At 36.5% G+C, this 6,323-nt stretch overlaps 1 protein-coding gene across 3 annotated transcripts in view; it reads left to right on the top strand.

The window, feature by feature from the left end:
• Positions 1-3,791: 3,791 nt before the first annotated feature.
• Positions 3,792-6,323, top strand: part of LOC107105193 (zinc finger protein 271-like) — a 9,467-nt gene continuing 6,935 nt past the window's right edge. Inside the window, exons 1-3 of one of the 3 annotated variants that reach the window (XM_015405316.1) lie at positions 3,792-4,074; positions 5,288-5,395; positions 5,609-5,658. The gene's annotated coding sequence lies outside the window, so the exon portion shown is untranslated. The remainder of the gene's footprint in view (positions 4,075-5,287; positions 5,396-5,608; positions 5,659-6,323) is intronic. The other 2 variants (XM_015405317.1, XM_015405318.1) reach the window with 2 other exon arrangements.

Below are 6,323 nucleotides of genomic sequence, written 5' to 3'. Positions count from 1 at the left end.
TCCTGTTGGTTATCATATCTTATATCTAGTTGTGATCTTTTTGTTTACTGTTAAATTCTGGACTGCGTTTAGTTATTGTTCTCCTGTTGATTATCTCTCTTCAATACTGCTATTGACTTTGCTGTGTAATTCTGCCCTTTATCTTCTTCCTTCAGTGTTTCCGGATTTGGTATTTTTCATTTGCTAATATTTCTCTTTCTTTTAATATAACAATTTAATACTTGACTTTATTCATTCAGCTACAAAATTAAATTTCTAAATTTGCAGTTTAAGCCAATCATTAAAATTGTTTAAAATAATTCCTAAAAATAAAAGCATAAATATACAGTTGGTTGTAACACATTAATTGATTTAACACTTCATTGCTTGATTGAACATATACAAGTGTAATACAGTAGTAATAACATAAAAACACAAATTGAATAGAGAAAAATGTAACTGATCCTAAACTTAATAAATATTGTTATTTAGAAAAACATTGTGCATATATCTGTATAGGTGTGGTTACACACTTAATAAACTACATAACACAGGAGTTTAAATAATACAAGGATATCATCAAAAATATATATTCACTTTTACATTAGTAGATTTTTGAGATATATTCAGGTCTATTGCCTTAAACATAAAATGTATAGCTAATTTTTCATATGTTCCTTTTGTCACGATTTCCCGTAGGTGAACCCGATGTTCAGCCAGACACAGACTTACGTTTGAAGAGTTTATTGAATGGGTAATTAATGGCAGACAAAGCAGGCAAACTGTTACTGTCTCGGCAGATGAGTTCTGGTTGAATTTGCTGCTTTGCAGGGGTGAGCAGAGAACCATGAGATGTAGATGTTGACAGAACCAATAGGCCGTATGGACCGTTGAACAACCAGAACAGGCAAGTTAGCAGCTGAGACTCACCGAGGAACAAGTAGCACTGGAGCATGAAGATAAAGGCAACCTCAACTAGAAGAGTTCAGGGGCAGGGCACATAGGATCCAGTAGTGAAGGAAACAGGCACAGACACAGGCAACTTTTGCAGGAGACAGTGAGGACATTCTGACAGAGATGAGAAGGCAGAGGCAGGTATAAATAGGCTGATGAACAGGTGAGCTAAGTACTAATTAGATGGGAACAGGTGGAGATCTTCATCCACTGACGTGGGCTCCGGCTCAGAGCTCGTCTGCCTGGCTGTGTGTTTCCTGGACGGGGCCGCCTTTTACAGATGCTTTTGTATTTCTGCTTCTGTCTCCTTGAACCCCAGTCGGCCTCGGCAGATCGCCGCTCACACAGAGCCTGGTTCTGCTGCAGGTTTCTTCCTGTTAAAAGGGAGTTTTTCCTCTCCACTGTCGCTACAAGCATGCTTAGTGTGAGAGACTGCATTCGAGTCAATAAGTCAATGCAATCAACTGTTTTTTCTTAGATAGAAAACTTTTAATCAGTTTTACTGTATGATCTGGTTGAACTGTAAAGTGCCTTGAGATGACATGTGTTGTGAATTTGGCGCTTTTTTAAAATAAACTGAATTGAATTGAATTAATTATATTTCCAATTTGTTCCCAATCCTACTGGGGTTTCTTCAGTTGTTTTAATGGAAAAGGAGAGATTGCAATGTCTTCCTCGTTTCAACAGCACCCAAAAAAGATTTTTCTTTCACCAGTGCTACATGTGCAAAGCAACTTTATTTTTCGCTAATAATAGCAGCCTTATTTAAAACTAATAAAAAATAAGACATTATAAGAATCATATTGACATTATTTTACTACTATAAGCTAATTTATACAATGTATTTGTTCTGGTTGTTGATTATTATGTGAGTAATGGAAATGCAGTTCCTTATTAGTGCTTCTTTATTTGGCAAGTTTATGCGAACTGGACTAACACGGAATGAATGGACATCAGCAACATTCTGTCTCCTCTACAGTTATTTGAAAGATTTAATTCAACCATGTACTGATCACAAATAACAATGGATTGTATTATAGTTAAGCATTCAGGTGTTCAATGTTCCATCCAACAATCTAATAAGCATTAAAAGTAAGAATTCAAAATCAACCACAATAAATGTAATTTCAGTTATGTAAAGATAAGCATGCAAAAAGAGGAGTAGTAAACACTATCAAGACCAATGTTTGAATATTTCTTTCTTTTAACGTGAACATATGCTTGTGGCTGTTTTCTTATAGCCATACTACATGACTAGGCCTTTTTAAACCCTAACCCGTTACTTTTGTAACATTCCAAAAATATGTATATTTTAATGGCAAAAATTATGATCAATGTAATAACAAGGCCACATGCCCTAAAATATTAAGAAAAAACCAAAAGGGCTTCTACAAGAAATTCATGAAAAACACACACAGTCTGAGAGAAAGACATTTGTGTTGTTACATCTGTCATGAATGGGTGGTGAGGTTGCTTGAGGACCCAAATGCAGAGATGAGTGAAGCAGAGATGAGTTCTGACAGATTTAATTGAAGAACACAGGAAACAGAGGTACAAATCCAGAAATCCAACTAAAATGTTAAACAAACCAAAAACCATGGAGACATCAGGGGAAAACGAGCCTGAGGAGCCACGGAGAGACGAGGTGAGTAGACAAGTATAGTAATGACAAGGAACCAGCATTGAGTGACTGCAGAGGTGGAGTATTTAAAGAGAACAGAACAAAGGATGGACTAATGAGCTGAATAAGGAGCAGGCATGGGTGGAACTGGCAAGAGGGGGATCCAAGGGGAAAGAAAACAAGCACTAGGGGGCAACAGAGAGTAACCAAGGATGCTTGAATATGATGGAAAACAAACAAAACAACTGATAACAGAAAACTGAAAACTCAGAGTCACAACAAATGGGAAGAACCATAACAACATCATAACATTAAAGATCTATAGTGATACAGGCACTTACATTTTTTTAAATTTTTAACATTTCCTTTCAAATATTCAATTAGCCATTTCGCTTTTTTTTTTTAAATTGATAACATGAAAATGGACCAGCTAAAGGAGCGAGGTGCACGAGAACGCTGGGACCCTTTTTCCATCTGGATCCCCGCTCTTTTTCGGCCCTCATGTCCCTCCGTTGTCGTACAAACCTGCCCCCACTTCCTCACCGCTGTATATTCCATACCGCTGTATTTAGATCCACAGCTAGTTTGTGATTTTCCCTCTTGCACTGTGTTGTGAAACAGGTGGAATTCGCAGACCATGTTTCAATAATGGGCATAAATCAAAAATATTTGCGACAAGCTAACTGTGACACACTACTGCAGGAGTATAACCAGCCTTTAAGTGTATTAAAATTTACATGCATGATGAGGCCAAGTATAGCAGATGGGCGACACTGGAATGTGTCTCCCATGTTGCCTCACATCCAAAGACCCATGTATTGTGTGATGTGCAAAATGTGAAATATGAGTGGGTGGATGAGAGGCAACAGCATGAATGGGAGCCAGCCCTCAAACTGGTCTCCCCTTGTACCACCAGCCCCACCTCCAGGGACCAGGAGGTTCACACAAAAGCTAAATGGAGAGAAAATTCAATGGTAAAAAGGATCTAAATATTTAAGCTGAAAAAGAAAATGGAAATTAAATAAATTATATGATCAGATTAATAAATTGTGATTTTTAAGTCTACATTTAGGTATATGATTTAAAATGCATTTTCCAAATGCAGTATTAACAATGGATTGCTAAATGAGGGTTAGGGTTGGAAAATTTAGCCTTTTTTACTGTGACTCTTGTCGTCCTCTTTCCAAAGTTTCATGGTGTGTTCTCCATCCAGTAGGGGTCGCTGTGGGCCGCTGGTGAATGAGAGGAAGAAGTTCTCGTCTGGTCTCCGGAAGGGGTAATGGTGGCATAACGGACGTATTTTCTCCATTTTTGTCCAATCTGTCTGTCTTTCAGCTCCGCTTTTTCACCTGACTCTGCAGCATTGGTGTTTTTTGCGAATGAAAAGCTGCAGCGCTGCTTCGAGCTCTAACTAGCGGCAGCCGCTGGGAGCCGTAGCGGTGCACGGTGTGCCTGTCTGAACACGTCGTGAGTTGTTAGCCCCCCCCACACACACACACAAGCAGACGATCTCTGGTATGGTGAGTTTCCCCCTGCTTTTTCTTCTTTAATTATCGGGTAGCTCTTGTTTTAACTGATGCAGCTTCGTCGTTAGTTAAGTCGGTCGTGTTTTCGATGGGGACAGCAGATGTAACCAGCCTATGAACCGTTGTGTTTCTGATTACGGGGCCACAGTCCGTGCGCTTTTTTTTCTCTCTCTTTTACAGGGCCCCCAGGCTTTTTGTCCAGATCCTTTTGAAGCTGGGTTAAAAAAATATATATACACGCGTAGGAATTACAGTTTTGATTTAAGCCTAGGATTTCATAGTTTTCTTCTCTGTCCGGATGAACTATATGCTAAAAAAAGTACTTAAAATTGGACATAGAAGTATCAACATCTATCTATCTATATCTATCATCTATCTATCATCTCTATTTCTATCTATCTCTATCATCTATCATCTCTATTTCTATCTATCTCTATCATCTCTATTTCTATCTATCTCTATCATCCATCTATCTATTTATATTTATCATCTATCTATATTTATCATCTATCTATCTATATTTATCATCTATCTATCTATCTATCTATCTATCTATCTCTATTTTTATCTATCATCTGTCTATCATCTAGCTGTATCTATCTCTATTTCTATCTATCTATTATCTATGTTTTCATACATTTTCATTAAATCTATCCCCTTGTTAATGTTTTTAACCCTTGTCCTCTTGTAGCCCACTGTCCTTAAATTAATGTAGGGTTGTATCTTTGCTCCAGCATCCATGATTCATATCTCAACCTTTTTTAGCTTGTTATCATGCGCTCTCAAAGCCTGTTAATCATCCACTTAAGTTAGTCAGACCTAGAGCTGTGTGAAATGGCTGAAAAACGTATCACTAGATCAGCTTTTCACATAAGTGGGCATAAAAAATTATTGCATTTTTTGTTTCCCTATTGGAAATAAAGACCAGGCGAAAAGGCCAGAATTTATCCTGTAAAGCTGAGCCTATTTAAACCTAACCTTTGACCTTTGAAGATAGGTCAGCGCTACTTTACCAACCTTGCTTATTTTGACAGGGAGAGATTAAAAGGCTAAATCCTTTTCTTTGCCTGTATTCCTCTGAAAAACATCTGGTTCTGGATCAGACTTTAGTGTAATTATTGAAAATTGTATTGGATAGATTTTTTATTGAAGTTAATCAGATATATTTTATGATATGTATTAATATTCATTTATTTTCCACCCCTAGTTGATGGCAGCTCAGAAAAGCCTAAAAATCCATCATGGCGGGCCCTGAAGAAAAGTAGCAGAGTAACACAGCAAAGTTTGGTCGCCTCTGATTTAAGGCTTTTTTGTGGTAAGAGAAAAGTTCAGAACAACATAAAAAAAAAACAAATACTGTAGTTAAAATTTTAATTGAAAAACGTATAAATTGTACATGTAATAGTTATGTAAAAAGAGACTTCAAGCACAATAAAAATGGATGAACTGTGCAGTTGACAGCAATGTAAATACCTGATTACTTAATTTGTTCAAAGTAGTGATGTTATAAAGTCTTTCCTTCCTGCAGAGGGAAGTTAATGGTCCTTATGCACCCAAGTGCAGCAGTCTTTCTTCGAGGTAGGTCTCTAAAAGAGCGTCATGTATGGGATGAGTTAAACAATCTTTAAATGACCATTAAACAACAACTCCTAAAAAATGTTCACAATTTTGAAAACAGTAAAGGATTAAATTATTATTTTATTTTCTTAAGTCCTTACTTTACATTATAAACATTCACTAAAAATCATATTATACTTCACCTTTTAAAAGGAAATTTTAACATTTAGTGAAAAAAATGGAAGTGCTTATTTTTTTGGTTCTGTTTTATCTCATACATTCAGGATAATGAGTAATCTATCCAGATACTGGGACAAACATTGATTTTCATCTCAACATGTCATCTTATTTCTTTGGTATAAAAAACCCATAGTGGTATTGTCTTTAAGATTGTACCTCCTAAACCTATGCAGGATATATATTACAGGCATTGAAAGCCCTATTCCATGATTATTAAAAATTGGTAATTATAATAAGTTATTTATTGCTCTATTTGCAGTTCCTCACCGTATGCATTTGAGTATGACCAATATTGGCATTGTCCCAATATATCAGCATAGATCACGCATAATTCACTGTCTTTTTTTTTTTTTTTTGGCAATGTGGCATATTAGCAGAGACTTGAACAAATATTACTTAAAGACCAACAGTAAGCATCTAAAGGTCGGAGAACAACCGACTCCTAT

This window comes from Cyprinodon variegatus, unplaced genomic scaffold (genome assembly GCF_000732505.1).
Source record: "Cyprinodon variegatus isolate N-32 unplaced genomic scaffold, C_variegatus-1.0 Scaffold2135, whole genome shotgun sequence".
NCBI classification, from domain to species: Eukaryota; Metazoa; Chordata; class Actinopteri; order Cyprinodontiformes; family Cyprinodontidae; genus Cyprinodon; species Cyprinodon variegatus.
The sequence above is the reverse complement of the archived record's forward strand: the minus strand, read 5'-3'. Positions and strand labels throughout refer to the sequence as shown.